We start from the raw sequence: 23,242 nt of genomic DNA on the forward strand, positions 1-23,242 counted from the left end.
GGTGTGTGCTGGCAAACTCTCCCTCTGTCTCCCCAAAGGGCTAGTGGGGTCCTGTCCTCTATCAGAGCATTCCCTGTGTGTGTGCTGTGTGTCGGTACGTTGTGTCGACATGTATGAGGAGGAAAATGGTATGGAGGCGGAGCAATTGCCTGTAATAGTGATGTCACCCCCTAGGGAGTCGACACCTGACTGGATGGTCTTATGGAAGGAATTACGTGATAGCGTCAGCACTTTACAAAAGACTGTTGACGACATGAGACAGCCGGCAAATCAGTTATTACCTGTACAGGCGTCTCAAACACCGTCGGGGGCTCTAAAGCGCCCGTTACCTCAGATGGTCGACACAGACACGGACACTGACTCCAGTGTCGACGGTGAGGAAACAAACGTATTTTCCAGTAGGGCCACACGTTACATGATCACGGCAATGAAGGAGGTTTTGAACATTTCTGATACTACAAGTACCACAAAAAAGGGTACTATGTGGGGTGTAAAAAAACTACCCGTAGTTTTTCCCGAATCAGATGAATTAAATGAGGTGTGTGATGAAGCGTGGGTTTCCCCCGATAAAAAACTGCTAATTTCTAAAAAATTATTGGCATTATACCCTTTCCCGCCAGAGGTTAGGGCGCGTTGGGAAACACCCCCTAGGGTAGATAAGGCGCTCACACGCTTATCAAAACAAGTGGCGTTACCGTCTCCTGATACGGCCGCCCTCAAGGAACCAGCTGATAGGAAGCTGGAAAATATCCTTAAAAGTATATACACACATACTGGTATTATACTGCGACCAGCAATCGCCTCAGCCTGGATGTGCAGTGCTGGGGTGGCTTGGTCGGATTCCCTGACTGAAAATATTGATACCCTGGACAGGGACAGTATATTATTGACTATAGAGCATTTAAAGGATGCATTTCTATATATGCGAGATGCACAGAGGGATATTTGCACTCTGGCATCAAGAGTAAGTGCGCTGTCCATTTCTGCCAGAAGAGGGTTATGGACGCGACAGTGGTCAGGTGATGCGGATTCCAAACGGCATATGGAAGTATTGCCGTATAAAGGGGAGGAGTTATTTGGGGTCGGTCTATCGGACCTGGTGGCCACGGCAACGGCTGGGAAATCCACCTTTTTACCCCAGGTCACCTCTCAGCAGAAAAAGACACCGTCTTTTCAGGCTCAGTCCTTTCATCCCCATAAGGGCAAGCGGGCAAAAGGCCACTCATATCTGCCCCGGGGCAGAGGAAGGGGAAAAAGACTGCAGCAGGCAGCCTCTTCCCAGGAACAGAAGCCCTCCCCCGCTTCTGCCAAGTCCTCAGCATGACGCTGGGGCCTTACAAGCGGACTCAGGCACGGTGGGGGCCCGTCTCAAGAATTTCAGCGCGCAGTGGGCTCACTCGCAAGTGGACCCCTGGATCCTGCAGGTAGTATCTCAGGGGTACAAATTGGAATTCGAGACGTCTCCCCCTCGCCGGTTCCTGAAGTCTGCTTTACCAACGTCTCCCTCCGACAGGGAGGCGGTATTGGAAGCCATTCACAAGCTGTATTCCTAGCAGGTGATAATCAAGGTACCCCTCCTACAACAGGGAAAGGGGTATTATTCCACGCTGTTTGTGGTACCGAAGCCGGACGGCTCGGTGAGACCTATTTTAAATCTGAAATCCTTGAACACTTACATACAAAGGTTCAAATTCAAGATGGAGTCACTCAGAGCAGTGATAGCGAACCTGGAAGAAGGGGACTATATGGTGTCTCTGGACATCAAGGATGCTTACCTCCATGTCCCAATTTGCCCTTCTCACCAAGGGTACCTCAGGTTCGTGGTACAGAACTGTCATTATCAGTTTCAGACGCTGCCGTTTGGATTGTCCACGGCACCCCGGGTCTTTACCAAGGTAATGGCCGAAATGATGATTCTTCTTCGAAGAAAAGGCGTCTTAATTATCCCTTACTTGGACGATCTCCTGATAAGGGCAAGGTCCAGGGAACAGTTAGAGGTCGGAGTAGCACTATCTCAAGTAGTACTACGACAGCACGGGTGGATTCTAAATATTCCAAAATCGCAGCTGATTCCGACGACACGTCTGCTGTTCCTAGGGATGATTCTGGACACAGTCCAGAAAAAGGTGTTTCTCCCGGAGGAGAAAGCCAGGGAGTTATCCGAGCTAGTCAGGAACCTCCTAAAACCAGGCCAAGTGTCAGTGCATCAATGCACAAGGGTCCTGGGAAAAATGGTGGCTTCTTACGAAGCGATTCCATTCGGCAGATTCCACGCAAGAACTTTTCAGTGGGATCTGCTGGACAAATGGTCCGGATCGCATCTTCAGATGCATCAGCGGATAACCCTGTCTCCAAGGACAAGGGTGTCTCTCCTGTGGTGGTTGCAGAGTGCTCATCTTCTAGAGGGCCGCAGATTCGGCATTCAGGACTGGGTCCTGGTGACCACGGATGCCAGCCTGAGAGGCTGGGGAGCAGTCACACAGGGAAGAAATTTCCAGGGCTTGTGGTCAAGCATGGAAACGTCATTTCACATAAATATCCTGGAACTAAGGGCCATTTACAATGCCCTAAGTCAAGCAAGGCTTCTGCTTCAGGGTCAGCCGGTGTTGATCCAGTCGGACAACATCACGGCAGTCGCCCACGTAAACAGACAGGGCGGCACAAGAAGCAGGAGGGCAATGACGGAAGTTGCAAGGATTCTTCGCTGGGCGGAAAATCATGGGATAGCACTGTCAGCAGTGTTCATTCCGGGAGTGGACAACTGGGAAGCAGACTTCCTCAGCAGACACGACCTCCACCCGGGGGAGTGGGGACTTCACCCAGAAGTCTTCCACATGATTGTGAACCGTTGGGAAAAACCAAAGGTGGACATGATGGCGTCCCGCCTCAACAAAAAACTAGACAGATATTGCGCCAGGTCAAGGGACCCTCAGGCAATAGCTGTGGATGCTCTGGTAACACCGTGGGTGTACCAGTCAGTGTATGTGTTCCCTCCTCTGCCTCTCATACCCAAGGTACTGAGAATCATAAGAAGGAGAGGAGTAAGATCTATACTCGTGGCTCCGGATTGGCCAAGAAGGACTTGGTACCCGGAACTTCAAGAGATGCTCACGGAGGACCCGTGGCCTCTACCTCTAAGAAAGGACCTGCTCCAGCAGGGACCCTGTCTGTTCCAATACTTACCGCGGCTGCGTTTGATGGCATGGCGGTTGAACGCCGGATCCTGAAGGAAAAAGGCATTCCGGATGAAGTCATCCCTACCCTGATCAAAGCCAGGAAGGATGTAACTGTGCAACATTATCACCGTATTTGGCGTAAATATGTTGCGTGGTGTGAGGCCAGGAAGGCCCCTACAGAGGAATTTCAACTGGGTCGTTTCCTGCATTTCCTGCAAACAGGACTGTCTATGGGCCTAAAATTAGGGTCCATTAAGGTTCAAATTTCGGCCCTGTCGATTTTCTTCCAGAAAGAACTAGCTTCAGTCCCTGAAGTTCAGACGTTTGTCAAGGGGGTACTGCATATACAGCCTCCTTTTGTGCCTCCAGTGGCACCTTGGGATCTCAATGTAGTTTTGGGGTTCCTAAAATCACATTGGTTTGAACCACTCACCACTGTGGACTTAAAATATCTCACATGGAAAGTGGTAATGCTGTTAGCCCTGGCTTCAGCCAGGCGTGTCTCAGAATTGGCGGCTTTATCCTATAAAAGCCCTTACCTAATTTTTCATACGGACAGGGCAGAATTGAGGACTCGTCCTCAATTTCTCCCTAAGGTGGTTTCAGCGTTTCACTTAAACCAGCCTATTGTGGTACCTGCGGCTACTAGGGACTTGGAGGATTCCAAGTTGCTGGACGTAGTCAGGGCCCTGAAAATATATGTTTCCAGGACGGCTGGAGTCAGAAAATCTGACTCGCTGTTTATCCTGTATGCACCCAACAAGCTGGGTGCTCCTGCTTCTAAGCAGACTATTGCTCGTTGGATTTGTAGTACAATTCAGCTTGCACATTCTGTGGCAGGCCTGCCACAGCCAAAACCTGTAAAAGCCCATTCCACAAGGAAAGTGGGCTCATCTTGGGCGGCTGCCCGAGGGGTCTCGGCTTTACAACTTTGCCGAGCAGCTACTTGGTCAGGGGCAAACACGTTTGCTAAATTCTACAAATTTGATACCCTGGCTGAGGAGGACCTGGAGTTCTCTCATTCGGTGCTGCAGAGTCATCCGCACTCTCCCGCCCGTTTGGGAGCTTTGGTATAATCCCCATGGTCCTTTCGGAGTTCCCAGCATCCACTAGGACGTCAGAGAAAATAAGAATTTACTTACCGATAATTCTATTTCTCATAGTCCGTAGTGGATGCTGGGCGCCCATCCCAAGTGCAGATTGTCTGCAATACTTGTACATAGTTACAAAAATCGGGTTATTATTGTTGTGAGCCATCTTTCAGAGGCTCCTCTGTTATCATGCTGTTAACTGGGTTCAGATCACAGGTTGTACGGTGTGATTGGTGTGGCTGGTATGAGTCTTACCCGGGATTCAAAATCCTTCCTTATTGTGTACGCTCGTCCGGGCACAGTATCCTAACTGAGGCTTGTAGGAGGGTCATAGGGGGAGGAGCCAGTGCACACCAGCTAGTCCTAAAGCTTTTACTTTTGTGCCCAGTCTCCTGCGGAGCCGCTATTCCCCATGGTCCTTTCGGAGTTCCCAGCATCCACTACGGACTATGAGAAATAGAATTATCGGTAAGTAAATTCTTATTTTTTCAATCCCGATTCCTGGGATTGAAAAAATGGCCCAGGATTGGCCACCCTAGTTCCGAAGTATCTTTTTCCTATTTAAGGTGAGTTTGTTAATGATTTCTGGGCCATATCTGCTATCCAAAACACAGTATACACTGTTGTTTGTCATGTCGTATTTTTGGTCAATACAAACAAATATATGTGCAGCTGGAAGATTCTCTATTCTTCCTATCAGAAAGCTTTACTTGCTCACTGCATCACAAAACACCCTTTGATAAGAGAACAGGCCTTTGATTTATAAATATGAAAACACACCTACAGCATCCTGACGGACTCGAATGAAATTACTGTCCAAGCACGATTTTCTTTTTTCATAGTTAAATATTGATGAAAGGAAGGGTTTGTAGGAACATTCTTACATCAGATACACTAAATTTACCACTGCATGCAACACCATATAATCATTTTTTAAGCCATTTTTAGGCCTATACTTTACGATTAAACTGCTTGTTCACTGGTGTGAGTCACATTTTGGTCCATGGCTCATATGTGACTGCTAAATATAAATATATCACCTGCCTGTGCTGGTTAGTGTTTACCCAAATCCTCTAATCCAGTAGTTCTCAAACTTTTTTGAATAATGGAATATAGAATATCAGAATTTTATTCACGCACCCCTAGGCCAAAGGTTTCTTGTTGTGAAATTCAGAAAAACATTAAATTAATGTGTACATGTCATCCTTATGTTCAGTTATACGGTGAGGGACAGGATTCACTTCTGTTTGTCCACATATTTTATGATGGGAAGCGCAAGCACTGGTTTTACCTATTACATTGTCCATAAATAATTTTAATTGGTCCTGGACCATCAACCCATGACACTACTGCAAGTGCCCCAAGGCACCTCAGGGTGCCACGGCATCTAGTTTGGGAAGCACTGAACTAATCTGTCTTCATTTCCCTGAGTCCAATCTGTTTCTGCTGCTGACAGCCGTCTGACCAGTTGACTGGGAAGAGATTGGTTTATGCTATGGCAATTAATTACACTCTCTCTCTCTCTCTCTCTCTCTCTCTCTCTCTCTCTCTCTCTCTCTATCTATATATATATATACACTGCTCAAAAAAATAAAGGGAACACTTAAACAACACAATGTAACTCCAAGTCAATCACACGTCTGTGAAATCAAACTGTCCACTTAGGAAGCAACACTGATTGACAATCAATTTCACATGCTGTTGTGCAAATGGAATAGACAACAGGTGGAAATTATAGGCAATTAGCAAGACACCCCCAATAAAAGAGTTGTTCTGCAGGTGGTGACCACAGACCACTTCTCAGCTCCTATGCTTTCTGGCTGATGTTTTGGTCACTTTTGAAAGCTGGCGGTGCTTTCACTCTAGTGGTAGCATGAGACGTAGTCTACAACCCACACAAGTGGCTCAGGTAGTGCAGCTCATCCAGGATGGCACATCAATGCGAGCTGTGGCAAGAAGGTTTACTGTGTCTGTCAGCGTAGTGTCCAGAGCATGGAGACGCTACAAGGAGACAGGCCAGTACATCAGGAGACGTGGAGGAGGCCAACAACCCAGCAGCAGGACCGCTACCTCCGCCTTTGTGCAAGGAGGAACAGGAGGAGCACTGCCAGAGCCCTGCACAATGACCTCCAGCAAGCCACAAATGTGCATGTGTCTACTCAAACGATCAGAAACAGACTCCATGAGGGTGGTATGAGGGCCCGACGTCCACAGGTGGGGGTTGTGCTTACAGCCCAACACCGTGCAGGACGTTTGGCATTTGCCAGAGAACACCAAGATTGGCAAATTCGCCACTGGCGCCCTGTGCTCTTCACAGATGAAAGCAGGTTCTCACTGAGCACATGTGACAGACGTGACAGAGTCTGGAGACGCCAAGGAGAAGAACGTTCTGCTGCCTGCAACATCCTACAGCATGACCGGTTTGGCAGTGGGTCAGTAATGGTGTGGGGTGGCATTTCTTTGGGGGGCCGCACAGCCCTCCATGTACTCGCCAAAGGTACCTGACTGCCATTAGGTACCGAGATGAGATCCTCAGACCCCTTGTGAGACCATATGCTGGTGCGGTTGGCCCTGGGTTCCTCCTAATGCAAGACAATGCTAGACCTCATGTGGCTGAAGTGTGTCAGCAGTTCCTGCAAGACGAAGGCATTGATGCTATGGACTGGCCCGCCCGTTCCCCAGACCTAAATCCAATTGATCACATCTGGGACATCATGTCTCACTCCATCCACCAACGCCACGTTGCACCACAGACTGTCCAGGAGTTGGCGGATGCTTTAGTCCAGGTCTGGGAGGAGATCGTGGAGGCTACACACACTACTGAGCCTCATTTTGACTTGTTTTAAGGACATTACATCAAAGTTGGATCAGCCTGTAGTGTGTTTTTCCACTGTAATTTTGAGTGTGACTCCAAATCCAGACCTCCATGGGTTAATAAATTTGATTTCCATTGATAATTTTGTGTGATTTTGTTGTCAGCACATTCAACTATGTAAAGAACAAAGGGGCAGATGTATTAACCTGGAGAAGGCATAAGGAAGTGATAAACCAGTGATATGTGCAAGGTGATACACGCACCAGCCAATCAGCTCCTAACTGTTAATTTGCATATTGGAGCTGATTGGCTGGTGTGTTTGTCACCTTGCACATATCACTGGTTTATCACTTCCTTATGCCTTATCCAGGTTAATACATCTGCCCCAAAGTATTTAATAAGAATATTTCATTCATTCAGATCTAGGATGTGTTATTTTAGTGTTCCCTTTATTTTTTTGAGCAGTGTGTATATATATATATATATATATATATATATATATATATATTAGATCTGTGCAGGTCGGCTCTCTAGGAATCTGAACCCACCCGAATTTTGTGGATCTGAACTGAACCAAAACCTGTTTCTGATCCGAATGGAGTCTCGGTTTGGATCTCTTCCTGCTGTTCAGAATTTGTATTTTAAATCCAAATTTTGGGTTTTGGATTACAATCTTTGTTTCTATCAATTTTCAAGACATCCAAAACCCAAGATTCATATTTTCCAAATCAAAACACTTGCAAAACCAAAACACAATGATGAAATTAGACAAAAACATGAAACTCCGCGTACATCTCTATTATAAATATAATGACATGGTATAATTACAGAAAACTCAGTAACATGATTGGACACACTAAATCACATGACTGTGCATTATTTCCCAGTGACCGCACAGTTCCCAGTGTAACCGCTCACTTGAACTGTCACGTGATCATCTGTAAACAAAAGCAAATGTAAACAATACAGGGACTACTGACTGCAGCACATCACTGCCTTACTGACAGCAGCACATAAGATAGATATATGCTCCGATATACGCACATCTTGGTTGGTTGAGTGCACACCAAGGTATGTGTATATCAGAGCGCGACTGCACACCCAAGAGTGGTACAGCTATACATATAATAAAACTGGAAGGGTTGTATCTGTACATAGCCATTTTTTAAAGAAATATACTTCTAGGTACTGTTTATGAACTATGGAGATGAAATATATATATATATACAGTATGTGTGTGTGTGTGTATATATATATATATATATATATATATATATAAAATTATTATTATTATTTTTTTTGGGGGGGGGGGTCTGTCTATCTGTTTCCTGTTTCATCAAGTTGCAGGGGGCAAATGGTCATAGCTGCAGGAGTAGATCTCAGGACCAGCTACTGCTTCGATGGGCAGCTCTGCGTGGCTTGCTCACTAGTTAGTAGCCCCAAACATGTTTTTGTGTTAATCCCTGAAGAAAAAAATGCAAATATTGTTTACAAAGACATTATTAACAATGTGTACAATCTAAAATATACATCACAATATTAGATGGCACGTCTGTCTTTGTAATTTTAGTAACGCTGAGCAATAACAGACATCCATGCGAGCCAGAGAACTACTCTGGCTCCTATATATGTATAATTAGAAGTTACAGATGTTATATTTAAGAGTTGTGTGTCATGAGTTACACTAATTGCGTGTAAATGACCAAAAAAACACAAAAACCTTTTATTGTGGCTATGTGGTGTTTTTTTTTTAATCTTCTGTAAAGTTATTTCTGAAAACAGCAACTCAGCTGAAATTGACCTGTTCAGGATGGACCCAAAAAAAAACACCATGAGGAGTTTACAGTACAGTAAACTGAAAGTTGTCCATGGTGTATTAGTAATCTGCACCTACTGTACTCATTTTCAGGGGTGTAGTATGGCTGACCGGCGGTCTCCTGACTGCCGGTCAGCTTACCGACGCCGGGATCCCGGCAGCATACCGACGCCGGGATCACGGCGGGGAGGGGCGAGTGCAGCAAGCCCCTTGCGGGCTCGCTGCGCTCGCCATGCTGCGGGCTCGGTGGCAACCTGCGGTCGGGTTCTATTCCCACTCTATGGGTGTCGTGGACACCCACGAGTGGAAATAGTCCCTGTTGGTCGGCATGCCGACCATCAGGATACTGAGCCGGCGGGATGGTGGAGGATGTCATGTGACTGTCGGTCAGCAGACCGACGCTCACATGATTACCACCCCATTTTCAGAGTCACTGCATCCATTCTATCTGGTAAAAAAACTTTCATAATACAGTGTTTCAAAACTACAAACCCCTCAGTGCAAGCTCTTAATCATCTGACTTGCAAGTCTGTTAGGGTGAGAGCTCCCGAATGAGGGCAGGTAGGGATTTATAAATGAAAGGAAAGTCAGACAAATCATACAGGGCTTATAAAATGTCATGATTTTAATTTCAGTTTATTGTTTTTGCTATTGCATAATGTGCTGGCACTAGATTTCTTTCTGACATTCCCCATGACGGTTACATAATTGTTTTCTTTGTGCGATGACGTTATTTTGCATTATGACTAATGTTCCGCTTTCACAAGTGTTGAGATTGTGTGCTCTTTACAAAGTGTTTGAATAGTTGTGTTCTAAGAGAGGCTAGGCCCTGTGCCTAGTCTGATGCAGTGATCATGTGATAACTTTCTAACACTGTCTCAGGTTTATGTTTGTCTGCCTCACACAGCTCCAACAATGTGGAGTCCAGCAGGAAGGCAGATAGCTCTGGAAGGGTCATTGCTCCTTAAGTTTCATGTTTGGTTTGGTTTTGCAAACTAATATGCATTATACAGTATAAATATATGTGTATATGCACTGCCAATTAATTTCGCAACCTGGATAATATATTTCTGAACACAAGTAAACCTTCCAGTCTCTTGCCTTGTAGAGTGTTGTTTGTAACCTGCTCCAGACACAAAGAGGTTAAACCTGTGTGAAATATTTGTGTAAGAGCAAATCCAGATATGCTTTCTGAAACCTAATCCTCTGCTCGCTCTGCAAAAAAAATAATGTTATTAAACAATTTTTCTTTTTTGATTGAAATCAGAGCTTAGCCGCCTGCGGGTGCATGTGCTGTTTGAACAAAGGCCCCACAGTTTTTGAGCATGCAGAGATGACAGCAGAGGGCACGGCCGGACCTAGGGAATGCCACACTGCTCCGCATAGAGAGCTGGTCTGGCTCCTAGGAAACTATTTGGCTAATTGAATTATTTTACAGGAGGGAACGTTGAGTCCTGTACTGATTCCATCAAGGCATTTATTTTATATACTGTCTAACTTTCTACATGTAGCTCATATTGCATACAGTTTTGTCTCCCTGCTGTACTAAATGTGTATTTCATATAACTACTTAGCCTACTGATAAATTAACCCTTACAGCAGAATATTTGCCATTTTACATTTTTGGAAGTAACCTATATCAATGGTGTGCACACAGAAGACTAATTGTACCATAGCTCTCCAGTGAGTTCCGAAATCCACATAGATAAATATTGCCGTAATTATAAAGATCAAAGGTGGTCATTCCGAGTTGTTCGCTCGTTGCCGATTTTCGCTATGCTGCGATTTGTTGCTAAATACGCATGCGCATGGTACGCAGCGCGCATGCGCTAAGTAATTTTACACAAAACTTAGTAGCTTTGCTGTGGATCCTGCGGCGCTTTTCAGTCGCACTGCTGATCGGTGAGTGATTGACAGGAAAGGGGCGTTTCTGGGTTGTAACTGAGCGTTTTCCGGGAGTGTGCTAAAAAACGCAGGCGTGTCAGGGAAAAACGCGGGAGTGTCTGGAGAAACGGGGAAGTGGCTGGCCGAACGCAGGGCGTGTTTGTGACGTCAAACCAGGAACTAAACGGACTGAGCTGATCGCAATCTAGGAGTAGGACTGGAGCTACTCAGAAACTGCAAGAAAATATTTAGTAGCAGTTCTGCTAATCTTTCGTTCGCTATTCTGCTAAGCTAAGATACACTCCCAGAGGCGGCGGCCTAGCGTGTGCAATGCTGCTAAAAGCAGCTAGCGAGCGAACAACTCGGAATGAGGGCCAATGATCTTTATATAATCTTTGTGTCTTTTTTGCAGAAAATGTGCCTTAGTCGCAATTTGATGTGGCTAGAGCGCACCGAATGACTGTGCTGGTTACACAGTGCTATGGGTTCAGTATGAATTACAGGCGGCTGAGATGTCGGCTGTCAGTATACCGACAGCGGTATCCCGTCCACCAGTATGCCGCAGCGGGCGAGTGCAAGAACGCCCCTTGTAGGCTCGCTGCGCTCGCCATGCTGCGGGAACGGTTATATTCTCCCTCTATGAGTGTCGTGAACACCCACAGAGAGAGAATAGCCTGTGGTGTTGGTATGTCGGCGGAGGGATTTCGCAGCTAGTTGGGATTCCGGCGTCGGCATTGTAACTGCCGGGATCCCGACTAGCAGTATTTCCCAGTGCTACAATACAGCTGCTGCAGTTTTTTTTTCCAGTACAAGTTCTTTTGTGCTCCGTATACAAACTCAGTCATACACAATATATGTGCATATCCTCCAACATTTTACACATAAAAATCAGTACAAATTAGAAAAGGGGTGTGGATGTTTGGCTCTCCAAACTTCCTACTTTCAATGGAAGTTTGGAGAGCCAAAAATCGGTACAGATCTTAAACAAAAAGGTACTGCACCTGCCAGAAAGGCACAGCTGGAGGGTATGTATGTGTCATACATCAAATTAATCAGCATAGTCTCCTCGAGTGTCCTAGTCACATTGCAATGCGACTCAGATGCATGCTCAGCTAAAAAAAAGTGCCTCACGTTAACAGAATTGCATGGGACCTGGAAGCTCACTCGCATCAGGCATCTCACACTGCATGGTGTATTGAGGCTAGATGTATAATATATATATATTATGTATAATATAGATTGTACAATGGGACTGACTCAGAGGTGGACGCTATATTGATTTTTTTTATGCAAATGGACGATTTTTTATTTTTTTAAAACTGGGCATGTGCCAGAGCAGTGGTGCACATGCCCGGCAGTGGTGCTGTGGCTCAGGTGGCAGGGCCCTGGATGTAGTTTGGGGGTAGGGCCAGGGCCGGATTAACAATGGGGCGGATGGAGCTGCAGCTCCAGGCCCCCCACTGAAAATAGGCCCACAGGATCGCCTGCATCGCAGCCAGTGTTGACAGGAAAAAAAAATTCCTGTCACCACCAGCACAGCTCACTCACCTCCCGGCCACTGGAAATAACATAACCCCTGACTGAGCCGGCCAACAGAAGCCCCGCCTGTGTCAAAGGCCATGCAGAAGCACTGCCCCTCAGCCCCTGGACCCCACCGAAGAAGCACAACCTTAGTGATGATTACATGCTCCGTCCCGTGCTGCCAGAAGCTCCGCCTCCCGAACACATCTGAAGCCCCGCCTCCTGGATCCACTTGAAGCCCCACCTCCCAGACCTAACCAAAGTCCCGTCTCCCGGACACACTGGAATCCCTGCCTCCCGGACATACTGGAAGCTCTGCCTCCTGGACGCATTCGAATCCCCACCTCCCAGACCCACACGAAGCCCCGCCTCCCGGACCTGTCCGAAGCTCAGCTCACATGCTGTGAGTACTTTTGAACACTTTCTTTCTAAGCAGCTGTAACGGCAGCACGAGCTTTTCAGTATGCTCCTACCCTCTCTGCATCTCTGGCCCCACTCCTTCCGTGTCTCTGCCCCCTCCACACCTGTAATCTCTGCCCCCTTCACACCTATATCTCTGCCCCCTCCCCTACCGTGTCTCTGCCCCGCCACACCTGTATCTCTTCCCCTGCTACATCTTTGCCCCCTCCCCACTCGTGTCTCTGCCCCCTCCACACCTGTATCTCTGCCCCCTCCCCTCCTGTGTCTCTGCCCCTCCACACCTGTATCTCTGTCCCTTCCCCTCCTGCGTCTCTGACCCCAGCCCACCTGCATCTCTGCCCCTTCCGCTGCTGCCTCTCTGCCCCCTCCCCACCCGTGTCTCTGCCCCCTCCTCACCTGTATATCTGCCCCTTCCCCTCCTGCTTCTCTGCCCCCAGCCCACCTGCATCTCTGCTCCTTTCCCTACTGCCTCTCTGCCCCCTCCCCACCTGTGTCTCTGACCCCTCCACACCTGCATCTCTGCCCCTACCCCTTCTGTGTCTCTGCCCCCAACCCACCTGCATCTTTGCCCCTTTCCCTACTGCCTCTCTGCCCTCTCCCTACCCGTGTCTCTGACCCCTCCACACCTATATCTCTGCCCCTACCCCTCCTGTGTCTCTGCCCCAACCCACCTTTATCTTTGCCCCTTTCCCTACTGCCTCTCTGCCCCCTCCCCTCCTGTGTCTCTGCCCCCTCCTCACCTGTATATCTGCCCTTTCCCCTCCTGCATCTCTGCCCCCAGCCCACCTGCATCTTTGCCCCTTTCCCTACTGCCTCTCTGCCCCCTCCCCACCCGTGTCTCTGACTCCTCCACACCTGTATATCTGCCCCTTCCCCTCCTGCATCTCTGCCCCCAGCCCACCTGCATCTCTGCCCCTTTCCCTACTGCCTCTCTGCTCCCTCCCCACCCGTGTCTCTGACCCCTCCACACCTGCATCTCTGCCACTTCCCCTGCTGCGACTCTACCCCCTTCCACACCCGTAACTCTGCCCCCTCCTCACCTGCATATCTGCCCTCGCTCCACGTGCATCTCTGCCCCCTCTCCACCTGCGTCTCTGCCCCCTTCCCACCAGTGTCTCTGCCCCCTTCCCATCAGTGTCTCTGCCATCTTCCCCACGAGTGCTTCTCCCAGCCTCTCCACCTGTATCTCTACCACCTCCCCACTTGAGTCTCTGCTCCCTCTCCACCTGCGACTCTGCCCCCTCCACACCTGTATCTCTGCCCCTTCCCTTCCTCTGTCTCTGCCCCCACTCCACCTGTGTTTTTGCCCCCTCCTCATCTGTACATCATCCCCCTCTCCACCTGCGACTCTGCCCCTACCCGTGTCTCTGCCCCCTCCACACCTGTATCTCTGCCCCTTCCCTTCCTCTGTCTCTGCCCCCACTCCACCTGTGTTTTTGCCCCCCTCCTCATCTGTACATCATCCCCCGCTCCACCTGCATCTCTGCCCACTGTCCACCTGTATCTCTGCCACATTCTCACTTGAGTCTTTGCCCCCTCTCCACCTGCATCTCTGACCTCTCCACACCTGTATCTCTGCCCCCTCTCCACCTGTATCTCTGCCCCCTCTCCACCTGTATCTCTGCCCCCTTTCCACCTGTATCTCTGCCCCCTCTCTACCTGTATCTCTGCCCCCTTTCCACCTGTATCTCTGCCCTCTCCCCAGCAGTGTCTCTGCCCCCTCTACACCTGTATCTCTGCCCCCTTTCCACTTGTATCTCTGCCCCCTCCCCAGCAGTGTCTCTGCCCCCTTCACTATGTGTGCTTCTCCCAGCCTCTCCACCTGTATCTCTACCACCTCCCCACTTAAGTCTCTGCCCCCTCTCCACCTGTGTCTGCCCCATCACCACCTGTACTTCCGCCCCTCTCCAACCTGTGTCTTTGCCCCCTCTCCATCTATGTCTCTGCCTTCTTTCTACTTGTGCTTACGCCTCCTTCTACCTGTGTGTCCACTCCTCTTACCACCTGTCTCGTTTCCCACTTGTGGCATTGCCCCTTTTACACCTGTGCCTCTGCCTCTCTCTCCATGTGTATCTCTGCCTCCCTCCCCACCTGTGTCCCTTCCCCTTCACCACCTGTGCTTCCGTCCCTCTCATCACTTGTGTCTCTGGGTATTTCTACAAAAATGCAGGGACAAAGCTTTCCTGCAAGCTCTGTCCCTGTTTGCGATAATTGATACATCCCTGCGATGTATTCAATTATCGCAATGTGATTTTGGTCAAATGTATCACATCTGCATCTCAGATGTGGATTGTGATAAATATGCCCCATAGTGTGGAGATGTAGTGCAGTAGTGATATAGTGAAGTGAAGTAGTGTGGGGAGAAAGTGCAGTGATGTATTGTAGTATGCACCACACCCCCATGCCCGCACAGTGAAAAATTATCTGTGGCGCTAATTATACCCACTGAACGGCAACAATAGGCCCTTCATAAATTTCAGCTCCAGGCCAATGTGGACCTTAATCTGGCACTGGGTAGGGCGTCAGCAGCTAGTGTCTGACAAAATTGGGACATATCAGCCCTGTTTTGTAGGCGTGCCAAGGCCACTGCCTGCTTCTTCTGATGCTGATGCTTGCCTGACGGGGATCTGTGTGATTACCGTCCACTTCTGAATCAGACCCAATGTTGTTAGAAATGCTGGGCGAAGGGGGAGTAAAGGATTTTCCCCATTCTTGTGCCAATTCAAGCAAACTATGTTTAGTCACAGATTTTGACTCCATGGACATCATACTGCATTAAAAAAATCTACATGGAACCCAAGTGGAGCCAGATACATAGCTGCTACAGTAATAAAAGTTTATAGCCAGGAGCTTTGTGCAGAGCAGAACCTACAGTATTACAGTAGTGGTTAGTGATGAAGTACAGATGTGTCCTCATACATCTTTGCTGCAGTCACGCCAATCAGTCCGTCTTGGCATGCCACGTTGCGTGAGAACCTACTAGAGTCAGGCATCTTTTTATGCTGATGCATGAGGAGACTGTACTGAATAATTTGATATAGGACGTGTATATTGTGTGACTGAGTCTCTGACTTAGCTCATGAAGTGCTACATTGTAGCAGCTGCAGATTTTTTCCAATACAAGTTCTGTTCTGCTCCGTATATAGACTCAGTCACACACAATATACAAGTGTCATATGTCTAATGAATCAGCACAGTCTCCTTGTGTGTCCTAGATGCATTGTGCTGGGATTGAGACGCATTTTTGGCAAAAAAAAAGACACCTGACATTAGCAGAGTTGCACAGGACCTGGTGGCTCACTTGCGTCAGGCATCTCACGCTGCATGGCTTATACCCCTTTCAGTCAGCCAGCTTGTAACCCGGGTTATTGCACATTGGTGCGCAGTAACCTAGGTTGCTGTGCGGTCTGAAAGGGCCCAGGGGAAATATCCCGACTCGACACGGTATTTCAACCATGGTAGCAACCAGGATTGAATATGGCTTCAACCTGGGTCGCTGTGTGGTGTGAATGAGAAAGCCGGGTCGTTGTGACCCTTTCCCGTTCACACTGTATGGACAGGCGGCGCTTGGAGATCATCTGATCTCCAAGTGCCGCCCCCTCACCCGTCACCGCTGACGTCACCAACCCGGCAATATGCCGAGCTGCTGCCAGCAGTGAGAAAGGGGTTTAGGCGGGTCGCACCCGGGAAGCACCTGTGTATGGCTCCCTGTGCAATGCGACTTCACACACGATAGGCCACGTTAATGGGTGCCTGCATCTCTCTACATGTATATACTGTGGTATGGCATATATGCTCCACTGGGGCAGGGACTGATGTGAATCTAAATGTATATCCCTCCCTTTTTGCTGCTTTTGATTGGTGCTCACACTTCTCTCCGCAGCCTCAGCCTCTCACAGACCCTTTAACATCTTGGGTTGTGAAAAGAACTGAGTCCCATAAAAAATGTCTAATGCTAATTAGCCACGTAACTGTGGGTGTTGGGAATCGTGGGGACAGCTGATTTTTGGAGCAACTGTCCTTGCATCTGCATAATATTTAATTGCTCCAGTGATTTGGTTTCTGATACCGCGACTCACAGTGAGTCTTATAACTAAAGAACGGGGTCATTAGGAGCAAATTAAGGAATATGCCCCTAAGTGCGAGATTCAAATGTTTCTCCCCCCTCCCGCTCGCGCACACTTGCAGCTATTCAAATGTTTCTGTCAATGGGCGTGAAATCATTTCAGTGGGTGTGGGAGGGGTACATTTATATCGCTGGGTGAAGTGAGCGTTTTTTGTTTTTTTCCCCTCGCTCAGCACACATTGCGCTGTGTGCTGAACATCCAGAGATGTGATCGCTCAGCACACATCCCTGGGAGAATCTGTACGTGTGTACCCCCTTAGGACTCAGGGAAATACTCCCTTACATGTTGATTAGCAGAGTCCACATTGTTCAAGCTGTTGATGATATGATTCTGCTCTTTGATGACCAGTTTTAGATGAATTGTGAGGAATTTATGAAAAACATTGTTGCAGCTAATGATTGGCCCAATGAATAAATATTAATACTTGCAATTGTGGGTGCATGAAATGACTGAAGATCTTTAACATCCTTACCGATTTTTTGTCATTCCCCTGATTGTTTTGTTGTTGGGAGTCTTGTTCTTGAGACATCCTCCACAACAGAACTGTGAAATGCATTCCTGGCAGAGAGGCACTGGTCCCAGGGAGGCAGCTAAACAAAACAACCAGTCTGCAATAAATCTTACCATTGCCACAAAGACAGGCAAAGCATGTGACCTTAACCAGTGGAGCAGCTGAACACGCCAGAACAGTGTCCCTAAGGTAGTAAATTACATACCAACAGGGCTACGTACCCAGAAAATATGCTAGTTTTTAGGGTATTAGTACATATATAAGCTGCTGGAATAAAATGATAAAGCAGGATAGATGAGAAAGACAGGTGTTTTCCAGAAAGGATACACGTGACATGACACAAAGGGCCTAATTCAGACCTGATCGCTGGGCAGCGATTTTTGCTATCCTGCGATCAGATAGTCGCTGCCTACTGGGGGAGTGTATTTGAGCTGTGCAAGCGTGCGAACGCATGTGTAGCAGAGCTGCACAAACTGATTTTGTGCAGTCTTTGCGCAGCCCAGGACTTACTCAGCCGCTGCGATCACTTCAGCCTGTCCAGGACCGGAATTGACATCAGACGCCCTCCCTGAAAACGCTTGGACACTCCTGCATTTTTCCAGACACTCCCAGAAAACGGTCAGTTGCCACCCACAAATGCCCTCTACCTGTCAATCTACTTACGTTCGCCCATGCGATCGCTTTTTTTGCACCATCCCGTTGCTATGCACCAATGCCCGGTGCAGGCGTCTGACGCGCCTGCGCATATTGGTGCATGCGCAGTTCGGACCTGATCGCAGGCTGGGAGGAAACGCAGCCTAGCGATCAGGTCTGAATTACCCCCAAAGTACTGACAAACTTATTTGAATCATGACGCCCTAGAGTATCAGATTTTTTTCACTGCACCCCCTAGGCCACAAATTTCTTATTGAGAAATTTAGAAGAGAATATAAAATTAAATTATGTTTATGTGTCATCCTTAGGGTGAGTTATGTGGTGAGGGTCAGGATTCACTTTGTTTGTCCACATAAATTATGATTAGCAGCCACAGCACTTGTTTTGCCTATTACATTGACAATAAATAATTTGAATTGGTCGTTGACCACCAACCTAAAGGCCCATACACATTAGACGATGTCGCTCTGTGAGCAACATCGTCTAACGTTTCCCCCTCCCGGGCCGGCCGGTCGGCGGCCGCCTGTACGCACTGAGCGATATGACCGCTCATATCGCTCAGTGACGTCACGCCCCCGCCAGCCCTGCATGAAGGTCGTGAACGACAGTCCACATCCTTCATGCATGCCCTACCGACAGCGACGATCGTTGCCGACCCGCGGGGCCGCGCATCGGTCATCGCTGGCGGCATACACACTTAACGATATAATGAGCGACGTCGCTCAAGGAGGGGGAAAATGAGCGACGTCGCTCATTATATCGTTAAGTGTGTATGGACCTTAAGGCACCCCTGCAATTGTCCCGCGGAAGCCTAGGGTGCCACAGCACACAGTTTAAGAACCACTGCCTTAGAGGGAATTATGCATGGAGATTGGTATAGTATCTTTACAGCACCTTACTATAAACAATAGAAAAGTGGACCCAGGGCGAGGTGACATTTTCTGACATGAAGAACAGCAATGTACAGCCTGCTCTGACTTCCACTTACTTTTCAAACATGTTGGTTTTCTTCTGTGTCCATCACAAATAACCCAAATATCCTTTACTCTACAGTGTTTGGTGAGAGTGCTAGCCAACAATGCTCAGGTAGGTGGTGCAAAGTGCTGCTAATGGACCAGTAGCCCCTAGGTATTGTACCGACATATGATTAGGCAAATCCATCTCCAACACCTAGCCCAAATACGTGTAAAGATAAAGGGATTATTTTGGTTTGCTATTTTTCTAAATTTAATGCTGCTGAAATGGTGAAAGTAACTACCATATCCTACCGCAAGCATTTGTACACAGCTTTGCTCGCATGGATGTCTGTTATTGCTCAGTGAAAAACAATAGTGCCATCTAATACTGTGATGTCTATTTTAGATTGTACGCATTGTCTACAACATTTCTTTGTGAATAATATTTGCAGTTATTCCTTCAGGGATTAACACAAAAATATGTTTGGGGCTACTAACTTGTGAGCAAGCCATATAAAGCTACCCATGGGAGAAGCAGCTGGTCCTGAGATCTACTCCTGCAACCCTGACTGTTTGCCTCTGTGATTTGTTGATCGTCATAGTGAAGCAGAGGCTTACAGGAAACTGCTGGCGATTGAACTGAATAGGAAAATTGTTGGGGATAAGGAGTATAAACACAGCCTCACTTGCACCACATCCCGTTAGAATCTCTGCCTCACTTATACCCCTTTCACATCGCACAAATAACCCGGTACCGACACGGCATATTGCCGTGTCGAACCGGGTCAGTGTGCGATGTGAAAGCACACTGGCCGATTTAGCGGGTCGCCTGACCCGGTAAATCAACCCGGTAAAAAAAGAAGGGTTTTACCCGGGTTGATTACCGGGTCAGGTGCGGTGTGAATGGGAGCCGTGTCGATGCGACACGGTTCCCATTCACAAGATAGGGAGAGGCGGCGCTGGAGATGAGCTCATCTCCCGACGCCGCCTCCACCCCCGCCCCTGCTGCTGCTGCGCGCTCCGTTGTTATGGCAACCGACCCGGTATATTGCCGGGTCGGAAAGCCAGCAGCGGAGTGCAAATGCCGGATCCCACCCGGTAAGTACACGTTTGTCTTACCGGGTAGGATCCGGCATTTGCAGTCTGAATGCAGCATTAGGTTCTTCTGCAGAGCAGTCACTTTAAGTCGGGATCCATTGCATAACTTGAGAGGAGTTAAGTTCCATAGAAGCATGATCGGAACACCAACTTTCAGTGTAATGCAGTGCGCTGGAAGTCCAGTTGTACTAAGTGAGGTCAGAAATTCCACGTATACAGTACATAGGGGCTAATTTATCACCATCTGCATCTCAGGATGCAGATGTTATGTGATAAAATCGACCAAACTCGCAATGTGATTATTGTATACATCACATGGATGTATCAATAATTGCATGCAGAGATAGAGCTTGTGAGAAAGCTCTGTCCCCGAAAATGCCCTCCGCAGCATTATTGGGTATTTTTTGCCAAAAATACCCCGAGTTGCTGGTGCACATGGTCCGCCGCCGGGTACCCCCTCCCCCTGTTACAACTACCTCCCCACACTGAGACACCCCCACAGCAGTGTGCTGCTGTGACCCCTGGTGCTGTAACGTGAGCAGCCGTTTCACAGCATCACTTTACTGCACCTGAGGTCACAGCAGCGCACAGGAGGACCCAATGACCGTCAGCCCTCACCAGAGCACCAATACCCAGGCTCTGGCACTGGTTAGTATTTTTTTTTTCTAACTATTATCAGCTTGCGTGTCCATCGGACACACATATGTGATTACCAGAGCTTTCTCTGCCAGGGAGAAGAAAAAGCTGTGCAGAAGTAGGGATGCCGCAATGATCCCTGTGAAGCTGGCGTAATTATCACAGGTCTCATTGCGGGGGTTTTTTCATTATTTTTTTTTAAGTAAATTTGCCCAGAATGCATTTACCATTTACCATTATAAGAATGGGGATGAGAATTAAAGGGTTTGGAGCACTTTTTCATGAAAACTGTTCCAAAATACGAAAATACTAAAATAATGTAACAAGGGTGCGAAAAACACCCCTTTTCACACTTTTGTAGTACAAAAAAAATATGAATAGACTTGCCCCATATTCATTTTGAACTTGAGGATCCTGCACACTGCACGCGCCTGGTGTCAAGCGACTGGTTTTTCCTTTATTGCTCCTCTCCCTGATGTCACATCGAGATCATACATACCTCAGTTTCTTCCTATGTCACTAAGCTATACAGTAGTGAAAACACAATCCACATTCATTCAGTAGTTTTTGTGTGATGCCGGAACGAACAGATAAAAATTCCCCCAAAAATGTTTTATCTCCATAGTTCATAAATAGTCCCTAGAAGTAGATTTCTTTAAAAAAAAATAGCTATTTACAGGCACAACCCTTCCAGTTTTATTATACAGTATGTATAGATTAGCAGTGTGTGAGTATCAGTGCTACCATTTTCCTACCCTATACTCACAAGGAATGCAGTCAGATTGTCCACGATGGAAATCCAGCCAATCATAAGGTTGGCACATTCATATTAATGTTTTCAACAATGACTGCAATCTACCTCATTTCTGTTGTTCTGAACTGTGTCTCAGGACTGTGCATCTTCCAAACCTACCGCTCAGCAGTCTCCTAATGATGCTAATAACTTGTTCATACTGTATACTTATGTTTATTCATTTCATTATTTTATTAGCTCCCTCATTTTTTTTAAACACAAAGTTCTGTTCCTACATTCCATTTTATAATGTAATATACTAAGATAGTATACTGCAGCATGGCTCATATTATAAAGTAATACCATAGTTTAACCACTCAATTGATGATTTTCTCCCCACAAAACCGCTCTTTTTAAAAATACTTTACTTATTAAAGTTTAAAACGTATTTTTAATAATGATTTAAAATACTTTATAAAAAAACACATCTATGGGGTGTTTTTCACCCCACCCCCATAGGCCACCATTATAAAATAACATCCCACCCCTCCAATGGCAATAGAACTCCCAGCGGTCTTAAATCCTTATAATAGTACCCCCCACACCCACTTAGTATTAAAAAAAAATATGTTTCATAAACTACCCCATTAAAAAACCCAGGTTCTTGTGCCCCCCCTGTGGCCAATGTACTTTTTATTTTTTTTTATTTTACACCCCCTCCAGCATAATTTAACTTTCTTACTTCTCCTCCCCCACTCCCCTACCACTACTGGTTATTGATCCCCCCAAGTGGGCCAGTGGGTTAGTCCCCCACTTCCATAGGCATCCACCCCCCACTTTCCCACAAGAGCTCAGCAGAGCGTGTGTCACTGTCATGGGGGACTGTTGAGCCCCCCCCTCGCCTCTGCATGTGCAGAGATCAGCCAAAATGTACTGGGAGTGCTGCACATGTCAGTGCTGAATATCACTTGTAAAATAAGGCTTGTTACTATGTTGTAGTGCAGATAGTGTGCTGAGATGGATAATACAGTGTTTTTGTCACAGAATCACAATTAATTCTTAAATAGAATTATCTGTGTGGAGTTTGTATATTCTGTCTATGTTTCTGTGAGTTTCCTCTAGATACTTCATCCAAGCAATCACTTGTGACACTCAGCGCCTTCCTGCTTTGTTGTCATATGTGTTATAACTATTAATGCATGTTTAAAATGTCTGCTAGTATGTTACTACATTATACTGTAGATGTTTCGTTTAAGGATTAAGGATTTCAGTTATCACTGAAATTAAAAGTATGGTAACAAAACCTCTCACATGTGTATTGTTCTCTATTTAATTGTAATTTTCCACCAGGCCAGAGCAGGTATACCACTGCTTCCCCTCACGGGCATTAGACTGCGCCTCATATCAGTCGTACTGTCCCAACAACAGTTGTAAGATGGCGGGGCTGGTTGAATCATGGTCAAACATTGAGGTGCGTAGTGTGATGAGATTGCTGTGGCTAACGGGCAGATCAGAAGCTGAAATTCACTTGACAACTTGTCGTGGTATACAGTAATAACATTATGTTACGGAGACAGGATCGGAGGGCTGAATCTCCAGCCTCAAGTGATAATCAGCGCAGGTGAATTTGACCATGTACTGTATATTCCACATTTATTAATTAATAATTTTTAAAATTGTAGTCTTCAAGGTTTAAATGGCAACTACATCTCATCACTCTGATTAAAGGACAAAAACAACGTATAGGAAATGGAATACAAGATGGACGGGAAAGCATTCAAATCATATCAACTAATATCTTCTT

General features: G+C 47.0%; 1 protein-coding gene across 5 annotated transcripts in view; it reads left to right on the forward strand.

Annotated features, from left to right (window-relative positions):
- The window catches only part of ANKRD6 (ankyrin repeat domain 6), a 334,377-nt gene that overhangs the window by 24,247 nt on the left and 286,888 nt on the right, over positions 1–23,242 (forward strand). The window lies entirely within an intron of this gene.

Source organism: Pseudophryne corroboree, chromosome 4, assembly GCF_028390025.1.
Source record: "Pseudophryne corroboree isolate aPseCor3 chromosome 4, aPseCor3.hap2, whole genome shotgun sequence".
NCBI lineage: Eukaryota > Metazoa > Chordata > Amphibia > Anura > Myobatrachidae > Pseudophryne > Pseudophryne corroboree.